Raw genomic sequence first — 12053 nt, forward strand, 5'->3', positions numbered from 1 at the left:
AACCATCAGTTGTGCACAGCACAAGATTGCGCCAGTTCCCACCATGTGCAATGAGCGGGAAGGGAATTTGCTGGCAGTCAGATGGGGGGTGCTCACTTCGAAGATTTGTTGAATGGTTACAACGAAGGTAGGGGAACAGAGCCCAAAATGCCAAGATGGGGTAAAATGGCCCAACTCATAAAATCATTCCTGAATGGGACTTGATCATTGATATAGGTGAACGGTGTCAAGATATGTTTGCATTGAACATTCTTCCAGATGCTAGGCCGCCAAACCCACGGAAAATCTTTTGATTTTCCAATGAAAATTGGCAACTTCCGGTTTTCCGTGCTTGCAATTAAGGTTTTCTGGTGATTTTATTACCAGCCAAGTGTTTCCAACGAGATTGAGGCACGCATGGAGTCGCATGGTTGTTGATGTCTACGCTTTGCATGTTAGGGGTCATTCAAATATTACGATCATCGTTTTGCGGGGAGGGCGGTAACACTCCATGTATTGAGTAAACGAAAAAACGTGACAAAAAGGTGAAAGTGAGTCGAAAATGCCAGAAAACTGAAGGACGTAATTTTTGAATGTTTTCATGAAGTGGCATCTTACCCCATGGCAGTTGGCCTTTTTGCACCACTTCCGTTTTACGAACCAGTTTTTGAAATCGCTAAAAATCAATGAAAATGCAATAATTTAGTGAATATTTTTGCTGAATCATCGAGCAAATATTGTCTAGTTGCTGTTACCACTTTGAAAGCCTAACAAATGAGGCTATATATCATTGAAAACGATGAAAGTTTGAAAAATGGCATATTGCCCCACTTTCCCCTACCTGCTAAACAACAGGACGGCCAGGCTAAACTTCGATGTTGCGTGCGAACGTAGACAACAAAAATATATTAGGTAAGAACGGTGCAGAGTTTATTAACGGTGTGAGTTTTTGAGGTCCGGGACTAAACCCTAACTCAGACTGGAGGGTTGAAAGTGGGTACACGCATAGTGACTATCTGGCGGTTCGACACAAAGTCGACTATGGAAGAAGACGGCCACAGCTGAGGGTCATCGATAGCCATCGCGGACGGCTAACCACGCGCTTCGATAAGCCGGAATTTGTGGAATGATTGCTCATGGAGGCAAAGCAAAGTATAGATTGCCCCAGAAAGTATGGACGCACCTAGTCTTCAGTTGTCTGATTGCTGCTCAAACGGATTTCTTACTTACTTCCTTCACATTTTGCAAATTTTCTAAGTGACATTCCCAACTTCTTGTTCTTACAGCATTTGAGCACAATTTTTCGACGTAATTCCACTGAAAGTCCATGTACCGTATTACCCCGCTAATACGACACCGACTGTTGTCGAATAATCGGGGTAAACTTTTAATTCGACAAACTGGTTTGAAACTAATGTTCTGCCCGACAACAACTCAGCAGCGCGAGACTCGGACGTAGTCACAGGGTCGGCGCGCTACCGGGCAACCGGAGGGGCTTCGCGGATCTATTAGGGCGCTCAAAGATTCAAATAAACTACACTAAAGCGGTTCGAAATTACGGTGTATTCAGTTGTCTGTTGTTCTGTAGTTTGTCACTGGTTCACGGCACGTACCTTAGCTGACTGCAAACCTGCGAGCGCTCGCGGCGGGACCTCTGTTCCAGCGATGGCTGGCTGGACTCGATGCCGTCCTGTGGCAAGATGGCGGAACAGCTGCCGATGATCTGCGACGTCTGGAACGTACTAGGGCGCTTGGAGAATGACTGGAATGGCGGTGTGTGGAGATGGTTCCGGACTACAGGCGCTTCCTTCAAGCTTAGTCGGTCGACGACGGCAAGGCCGCCCTTTGTCGGACCGAGAAGGGAATCTCTCCTTGAGATTTAGGGCTTTTGCCCGAGAGCTTTGTCCTCCTTGGTAGTTATGGCCGAAGCCAGAGGAACAATGGTAATCCTTTACTTTTAGATTTGGGCACCTTACAGAAACCCAAACCGTTGCGTGCACTGGCTGTACTCGGACACACCAATCGGAAGGCTGGTTTTTAAAGAAACCGAAAAAAAGGTCCTATTGAAGGACATTCCAGGGTCAGTTAAGATCCATCAGGATTTTCGAGGGCTTAGTTACCTGAATGCTGGTTAACTCTGGCACACCTCACTTCTGGCACAATCAACTGTTTCGAACACTCCACAATTACTTGAGTTAGCACATCCGATCTACACGCTCGCCTGTTTCAAAGTGGACGATGGCCGCCCACTGAAAGTCCTTTGAACCCTTCAGCCATCTCTTAAGTTCCGTGACGTCATCATCTATGACTTAGGTCACGCCATGTTTAGCTGTAGATTTAGGTTGCAGCCCAGTGGTTTTCTAATCGCTGAAGTTTGGTAACTGATCTGAATCTTCGACTAACATGGCGCAAATTTAAAAAACTGATATGAACCTTGTAACAACGGTTACACTATCCCCCCGCCGAGGTTAAATAATTACACTGCCTTAACCTGGGTAATTATTTAATCCCACACATAAATTCAAATATCATCATCAAAGTTAAAAGGGGGTTTACCAAACATCTTATAAACATACACTAATCGCTACGCGAAGCAGTTAAAATTCAATTAAAATCATCTGGACATTAAAACACATTAAAATCTTCGGCAAACTAAAAGCATGAAGTTCCTTAAGAAACTTGCTATAATTGAGCACGTGAGATTATTTTGTAGTGAGTAAGCATGTCAATGAACACCTATGGTGAATTCGTTCTACTACTTCCTTCTCTCAATGTCTATCTACAAATCAGCCTACACACAGTAGGAGATTGAGATGACCAATCAGTCTCCTCTCACACGCGATCGCGATTACACACTCTATTTGACCGGACAACTACAAAAGTTTTTTTTTTATTAAAACTGGACAAAACAAAAGGAAACAAATTAAAATGTGCTACAGTGCAAACAACGACGGACGGGATAGACGCTGTCGAATGGTGATGCTATGGACGGAATTATTACGATAAGTATTTCATGATGTATCTACTATGCGTTAAGCTGGACGAATATGTTTATTTTCAGGTTTATTCGACCAGGTGGCCTTCCTGGTCGTAACAGGTTTTGTCTACGAAGTACATAGACCCTATTCTGCTGGTCAAGCTTTCGGCGCGCATTGAAAGCATCCTATCAACGGTTTTCCTGCGGAACGAACCTGAAAACGAGCATTTTTCATCGCGTTGTAAAATGCTATAATTTGATATCCTAAACATGTAACGGGTAAGTTTTCAACAGTTCAACGACACCATTTCTTCTTCTAGCCTAAATTTTCTTATCTTCCTACCTTAAGCCTATACCTAATCTATAAATACCTATTATCTACTCTATTATCCTATAATTTCCCCTCATCTATCATCACCTCTTTTGTAATCGGCTTCACCGACAAAAGGGTTAAATTTGGTTCCTACTTTCCTACTCTTTCTCGCTGCGCAGCTTTTTTTAATTGATGATCATTAATTTTCGATTTACAGGTTGGACACTCATGGCACTCATCCTCTCAATCTTGAGCAAGAGAGTTTTCACTCTCTGCTCTATTGGACGGACGGCTCCTACACTACATTGGGGCTGTAATGAATCCTACGTTCTCACGACCTGACTACCTCACGAGCGAACTATTGCGCGATAGTACATACGACCGAGGAACAATGATGACCCTATCCGATGCCTCCTAATGATGCTCTGCAGGTGCAACAGTGCAGCTCCTTTCCCTATGGTGAATATTCATTCATTATCTTTGATTGCTGAAATGATTTTAACACTCCGTTTCTCTTTTAGGTTCTCACGTCCCAATTAATGAGAATTGGAGTCATCGGGTCGTAGATCGGCGGCTGAGAAGACACCGAGATTTTTACCTTCTTCGTCGGCCACCTCGTACGCATTCGTCCCTCGTTTTGCAACGATGACGCATGGAGTATAAACTGGCCCATATTTGGCATTATACTTCTCCACCGCCGACGACTGCTTGAAATTTCTTTTAAAAACTCGCTGTCCTATTTGGTAAGTCGGTGCAAATTTCTTGTGGCGCAGATTGTAGTTCTTCAAGTTTTTTACATAGCTTTTTCTAAGATTCTCTTCTACAATTTTAAACACTTTTTCGTTAATCTGTGCGCGAATATGCTCCCTCTCCCCTTCTGAAATCTCCTTTTCCTCTCTTTCAAGCCGATGGTGATCACCTTTCGTGACTTTTTCGTGGCCATACAGGATACGGTAAGGCGAAAATCCCGTGGAGGCATGCACAGTGGTATTGATCATCTCCTCCACTTCCGAGATCTTCGCATCCCAGTTACGTTGATCCTCCCGCATGTAGGTCCTCAGGCACGCATTTATCGTCCGGTTTACCCTTTCCACCGGGTTTGCCTGGCTATGGTGCCTAGCGTTCGGCCAATGCTGAACCCCTCGACGTTGAAGCAGTCCCTGGAACTCCTTTCCCACAAATGTCGACGCATTATCCGTAATCATTACCTCTGGTGTTCCAAACCTCCTCATCCAATGGTCCTCCACAATCCTACACACGTCCTTCGCTTCAATTTTCCTCAATGGGGCAAGCAGAATCCATTTCGAAAACAGGTCCATCATGACCAATAAATGGCATTTACCCTGCTTGCTTCTCGGCAGACTTTGAATGAAGTCCAATGCTAGGATTTGGAACGGCTTATTGGTGAGCCTTTGATGACCCATTTGCGGCACGGTGGCAACAGTGGACGGCTTGCATTCCTTGCAAGTTCTGCAGTTCTTGATGTGGTTCTTGCAGTCTACTGCCATTCGTGGCCAGTAGTACCTACATTTCAATCGCTGGATGTTTTTCTCGTAGCCTGGATGCATCGCTCCATCATGTTCCTCTTCAAGGACTGACCTCCGCAGGTTTTCCGGGACACACAATTTCCACTCAAAAGTGTAATCCAGTGAATCCGTTGGAGAAGACACAAATTTGTACAATTTGGAATTCTCTACTTTGAAATCCGCGTAATCTTCGGGACAATCGGCAACTTTACGAACCAAGTCTGCATACCAGCCATCCTGCTTGACGACCTCTAGAGCCTCCATCGACCTGGACAAAGCGTCAGGAACCACGTTTTCCTTTCCCTTTCGGTGGCGCACTACCATATCGTATTGTTGCAGTTGCATGCTCCAGCGACTCAGCTTGGAAGAGGACTTCCACTTGGTGTTCATGATGAACGACAATGCTGAGGAATCCGTGATCAGGGTAAATCTAGTACCTTCTATATAAGGCCTAAATTTTTCGATCGCTTCCATAGCAGCCAAGCCCTCCTTTTCAGCTGCTTTCCAGGCCCTCTGTGGTGTGGTTAGCTTTCTAGAGAAATATGCGATCACCTGTTCTACTCCTTCAATCTCCTGGGTCAATACTCCTGCGATCGCACTGTCACTGGCGTCGGTCTGCACCGTGAACGGAAACTCGAAGTTCGGGTTCGTCAAAATCGGTGCCGAGATTAATCTCTCCTTTAGGTTGATGAATGCTGCCTCTGCTTGCTCATTCCATCTAACCACCTTTGGTTTTCCCTTCAACAGGTCAGTTAGTGGTGCCGTTATCGCACTGTATCCCTCAATGAACCGCCTATAGTAGTTTATCATGCCCAAAAACCGCCTCAGTGACCGAACGGAGGTTGGGCGTTCGAAGTTCACTATCGCCTCAACTTTGTCCGGATTCGGCCTTACACCATTTCGTGACAAGATAAACCCTAAGTACGGCAGTTCAGGAACACAGAATCTCGATTTTTCCACGTTTATGGACAGGTTCGCCTCCTTCAACCTACGAGCAACTTCCTTCAAACTGCGAATGTGGTCCTCAAAAGTGTCGTTCGCGATTACAATATCATCCAAATACACGAACACTTTTGGTTCCAATTCACCGTATCCAAGCACTTGGTCCATCAGCCTTGACAAAGTGGCTGGGCTATTCACCAAGCCAAATGGAAGCCTAGTGAATTGGAACAGGCCCCTACCAAACACCCGAAACGCCGTATATTTACGGGAATCAGGGTCCAATGGAATCTGCCAAAATGCTTTGGACAGATCTATCGTCGTTAGGAATCGCGCAGACCCCAATCGTCCAAGGATTCGATCCTGATGCGGCAGTGGGTAGGCATCTCTGCGCGTTCGGTCGTTGAGTTTTCGGGCGTCCAAGCACATGCGAACCTTCAAGCTGGTTTCTCCCTCGGTTGTCTCGCCTTTTTTCATCACGGGTACAATCAGTAGAGCCCAATCACTCGTCGATCGTTCTACAACTCCGGCCTCGATCCATTTGTCCAATTCTATGTCGACCTGCTTTTGGACCTCTGGAGACCAAGGGTATGGGTTTAGTCGGACCGGTGGTGCTGCCTGAAACTCCTCGGTGAATTCAATTTTATGAGTTATAATCGGAGTTGTTTCCAATATCTGACCATCTTCAAACGCTTTAAACTCCATTTTGACAGCTTCCAACTGTTCCTGCTGTTCTGGTGTCAACTGTATCTCCTCATCTTGCTCAACCTCGACTTCCTCAACAAACGCCTCCGACGACTCTTTGATGGTGGGTTCTATGCCAAAAAGACGCCAAAAATTCATCCCCAGGATAAATCTTCTTTTCAGTGAGGGAGCAATTAGGGTCGTTACTAGTCTCGTCCTGCCGTTGAACGTAATTGGTAGATGCACCGCTCCACGAACTTCTAAAACCTCTCCTCCAGCTGTGAACAACTTCGTTTTCGTCTGGGACTTTTTCATGTTCAGCTTTCTCAACAGTTTCTCGCCTCCAATTCCTAGAATTGACACCTGGGCACCACTGTCTAAAAGCCCTACCATTTGCATCCCCATTACCTCAAATTTGACAAACGGACGATTATCACCTTCTACCTGAACAGTTAACTCCTCCACTTCTGGATTGGACGGCACGAAGACAGTTAGAGGTTTTTGGTTCCGCACTCGACGACCTCCTACGTCGATTTGCGTCCGTTTTTTTGACAAAATAGGCAATTTTCCGTTGTAAAGTCATGCAAACCACATTTTGTACAAAACTTCTCACGCTTCTGTAGACAGGATTTGTAATGGTGGTTTTTACCTCTACAGTTAAAACACACCTCACTGTCCGGCATACGGTACATTGCAGCCTGCCTCGCTAGAGTGCCTGCTGAACTACCTTCCTGCGGCGACGGCTCTCTCCGTGGTTCTCTCCTAGGTGTGGGTGGTTTCTGATTCTCGGCTGGTCTTCTTGGGAATTTTTGATCCTGATGTTTCTGCTCTGGTACCCTGTTGCCAAAGGACTTCGGCTTCCAATCCTTTCCAGAAGTGCCCATTGGTTTCTGGAATGGTTTCCTAGAAACTTCATGCACTTGGGCGGACCTCTGACCTACCTCATTATCCTTGTTCCGGTACAAATACCAGTTTGCCGAATCCAGTTTCCTTCCCCAGACCTTCAATGCTTTAAGAGTCCGAATATTTTTCACCACCAAGGCGTTTTTATAATCGGACCTTAAATTTCGAAACACGATGTCAAACTTCCTGTCCTCCGTAGGTGGTACTGACATATATCCAAAAATCTCCTTGATCGCGTTGTAGTACTCCGAGAATTTTTCAGATCTCCTCTGTCTTCTCTGCGTAGCCTGCTGTTCGTAGTGGAAATCCAGGTCCGGCGATTGGTACTCCAACTTCAGCTCGGTGACTAATTCGCTCCAGTTCCTGAAGTCCTTGTTCCGCTTTCCATCCATGTACCACGTACGAACCTCCCCTGCGAACAAGTGGATTGCCTCCTTGAACAACGTCTTCTTGCTGATGTTTTCAGCTTCCGCCATAAACTCGACCTCCGCAATGAACTTATTCAGCAGCTTTCCGTCGTCCTTCCCATCGTACTTGAGCTTCCAATCTGCTACTGGTCGCGGTCTACGTGACGATCCCTTCCTCTTACTGCGGCGGGCTCCATCCGAGCTGCTAGATTCCTCCTCGTCACTCGAACTTGTAGAACCGTCCGAATCGTCCTCACTGCTTTCCTCACAAACCTCTGCTCTACGCGTTTCCCCTCTTCTCTTCGCGGCACGGTCGTCTACCTGCGTTTTACGAGTCGGTTTGCTGTTCTTCTGGGCCTGGATTCTTCCTACCGCTCCGCTTCCCTCAGCTTGCGGTTGTTCTTCCTCGCTCACCGATTCTACGACCTCGACGCTATTCCCTGGCCCTCTAGACTGACTACTACTCATTTCATTCCCTCTACTCAGATTCAAACTGCTCAACTTCTGCTCAAGGTACTTATCTATTCTGCTCATCATCATCTTCATCATTTTGTCGGGGCTTTTCATCTTCCTCCTTCTAATTTTCCTAGGCGTACTTGTCGGCCGCCTTTTCTTACCCTTTCTACGCGCTACAACAACGTCTTCCTCCGACAACGATTCTGTTTCTTCGTCCTCTACATTCTCTTTCCCTCCTTGAACACTAAGCCTACTCAAATCGTTCCGTAATCTCTCCTGCGTTTCTAACACTGCATCTGGGTCAGTCGAGAGAAACGAGAAGTAGTTGTTCAGCATTTGAACCGCCGCGTTCTCGAGACCTTGCGTATCGAACTTCTTTCCTTCTTTCAACCTACGCAACCTGAAAAGCAAATGAACTAACCGCGTTTTCAACGGTGGCATATCGACCTTCTTCACTAATCTGTTTTCTAACGCCTCACGAATCTTGGCCAACTTTTCGTCAATTTCTTGAAACTCTGCCTCAATCTGCTCGTCTTTCAACAAACAGATAGTAAAATCGTTCTTATCCCTTTGCAGCTTCATCACTCCTCGCAATTTGCGTCTCTTCACGTCCCTCGAATCACCACTAGAAAACTTCTCCCGACGGATGACGAGTTCATGTTCGACCTCATCATCTAGTAAGTGCGCAACGTTCATCGATTGATAAATCATCACGTGTTCGTCATTCATTGTGACGTAAAATCAGGAGATATTTAGTAAGAAAAGTTCAATAATAGGTAATTCAAAACTAAGCAATTCAATAAAATATTAAGAAATTCAACAAACAGTAGCACAATATATACAAATAAAAATTCAATCAACTTACGCTAGGAAACTTTAAAACTATAAATCAAAATAAGGAAATACGAATTCAATAAATGGTGTTAATTTGTGTGTTTTAGTGTATAGTGTTAGTGCTCATTCAGGACCTTTTTTTTACTTTTAGTCGCTTAACGATTCAATTGATTATCAGTCAGTAATCCAATTCAATTCTAACGGCTGTAGTGTGCTCTAAACTTCAACTTTTTCAGCACTTCCGAAACCGATTCCAATGGCCACCACCTTTAAACTTCTCCAAATCAATCTAAAAATCTGTGTTGGCAAAGAGTAATGCGCGGATCCTGCACAATCAGTGACAAACTGAATGTGTATTCTCCTCCCACTCGTGTTAAAAAATTCAAACAATTTTTTATACTATTCGATCCTCCGTTTGCCTTTCGCGATTTTGGCTGGGAGCCAATTGAAACTAATGTTCTGCCCGACAACAACTCAGCAGCGCGAGACTCGGACGTAGTCACAGGGTCGGCGCGCTACCGGGCAACCGGAGGGGCTTCGCGGATCTATTAGGGCGCTCAAAGATTCAAATAAACTACACTAAAGCGGTTCGAAATTACGGTGTATTCAGTTGTCTGTTGTTCTGTAGTTTGTCACTGGTTCACGGCACGTACCTTAGCTGACTGCAAACCTGCGAGCGCTCGCGGCGGGACCTCTGTTCCAGCGATGGCTGGCTGGACTCGATGCCGTCCTGTGGCAAGATGGCGGAACAGCTGCCGATGATCTGCGACGTCTGGAACGTACTAGGGCGCTTGGAGAATGACTGGAATGGCGGTGTGTGGAGATGGTTCCGGACTACAGGCGCTTCCTTCAAGCTTAGTCGGTCGACGACGGCAAGGCCGCCCTTTGTCGGACCGAGAAGGGAATCTCTCCTTGAGATTTAGGGCTTTTGCCCGAGAGCTTTGTCCTCCTTGGTAGTTATGGCCGAAGCCAGAGGAACAATGGTAATCCTTTACTTTTAGATTTGGGCACCTTACAGAAACCCAAACCGTTGCGTGCACTGGCTGTACTCGGACACACCAATCGGAAGGCTGGTTTTTAAAGAAACCGAAAAAAAGGTCCTATTGAAGGACATTCCAGGGTCAGTTAAGATCCATCAGGATTTTCGAGGGCTTAGTTACCTGAATGCTGGTTAACTCTGGCACACCTCACTTCTGGCACAATCAACTGTTTCGAACACTCCACAATTACTTGAGTTAGCACATCCGATCTACACGCTCGCCTGTTTCAAAGTGGACGATGGCCGCCCACTGAAAGTCCTTTGAACCCTTCAGCCATCTCTTAAGTTCCGTGACGTCATCATCTATGACTTAGGTCACGCCATGTTTAGCTGTAGATTTAGGTTGCAGCCCAGTGGTTTTCTAATCGCTGAAGTTTGGTAACTGATCTGAATCTTCGACTAACATGGCGCAAATTTAAAAAACTGATATGAACCTTGTAACAACGGTTACAGGTTACCCTAAACCACCATGCTTATTGAAATTTGGCAACTCTATTTTTGTTTTTGTTTTGATTTCCGGATTAGCTGTGAAACATAATTTGAACAGATATTACGGTGGTGCGAATGAAAAGCTCGTCCTTTCTACGATCGTTGCCATTCTCAGTTCATTCCGGATGGTCTCCAGGCGGTTTGGGTATCGAATAGCACCAACTCAGGACTTCCGGAATCAGCGGCTGGAAGAGGAGCTGCTGCGGGTGCGAGTATAAGCGCAATATCAAACTGTTTTGCATTTACAGTGTACATCGCTGTGACATTTGAACACTTTTTAATTCGACATATTTATGTCGAATGAGCGGAGTACGAATTAAAAAGTGTTGTAATAAAACGTGTCGAACCAGCGGGGTAAGACGGTATTTTAAATCAAATAGCTGAACTCCGCGCATTCTGTCTAAGAGCTAGGGGAATAATTGCTAAGAGGCTATAGCCTCGGAGCGAAGAGAGGTCTACAAAGCGGCTAAACTGACACTGAACAAAGAGATGACCCCGTTAGGGGCCGTTCATAAACCACGTAAACTTTTTGATGGGAGGGGGGTGTGGATTGTTCTGGCCGAAGTCTACGCTTCATACACATTTTATTTTATTTTTGTATGGATAAAATCAACGAGGGGGGTCTGAAATGGTCAAATTTTAGTCTACGTGAACAGTCCCTTAACGCCGAAGGTGTCTCACAATTTAATTCTTCATAAAAGTTTGTTATGAACAGTCATGTTTTAATAAAATAAACATGATTTCACGAAAAAAAAATGGAAGTCTATGGTAGATCTAAAAAAATCTTCAATGTGGGTCCTGAACATCTGATATTTTTTTCATGCTTTATACAATACAACTATACTGCCCATAATCGCATAATTGTAACATTTGCATTTTCTGCCAATATTGAGTTAATACCGGGGAACATCTCCCAATCATCAGTACTTTCATCCACCCGAATGAACTTTATAAGTTTGTTCTGCAAAATGTGAAACAAATACCAAGTCGTTTTGTCTCATTAGCTAAAATTAATTAATGTAACCGCATAACAGTCACACTGGAAATACACACTGGTGTCAAAGCGTAATATCAATCATATTTTGGTCAGATTATTTTTTTAACTATTCGTCCAGCGTACAAGAAGAGCTGTAGAAAATTTCATTGCAAAAGAATGAATTTTAAATTAATGACAAATTTTTGAAATTTCGTATCGTCTCCATACTAGCGCATGTTGCAAACTTTAAACTCAATTTTCTCCAATGCCTACTTTTGTCGAATGTGACTGTTATGCAGTTATGGGCAGTATAATGAGTGAAAAAAAGGATAATACTGAAGAAGAACAAGAAAATTACTGTCAGATGACATCATGGTTTAGTAGATAACTAAGTGTATCAAAAAGCCTATTTTTCTATTTTCCTCTTACTCTCCCACTCTCATTAGCTCTGTGTTAATACTCTTTCTTTAATAAACTACGTAACGCTATTCAAGGGGGGAATGGGTGTACAAAAGTGTTACGTTTCACATA

Source organism: Aedes albopictus, chromosome 2 (assembly GCF_035046485.1).
Source record: "Aedes albopictus strain Foshan chromosome 2, AalbF5, whole genome shotgun sequence".
NCBI classification, from domain to species: domain Eukaryota; kingdom Metazoa; phylum Arthropoda; class Insecta; order Diptera; family Culicidae; genus Aedes; species Aedes albopictus.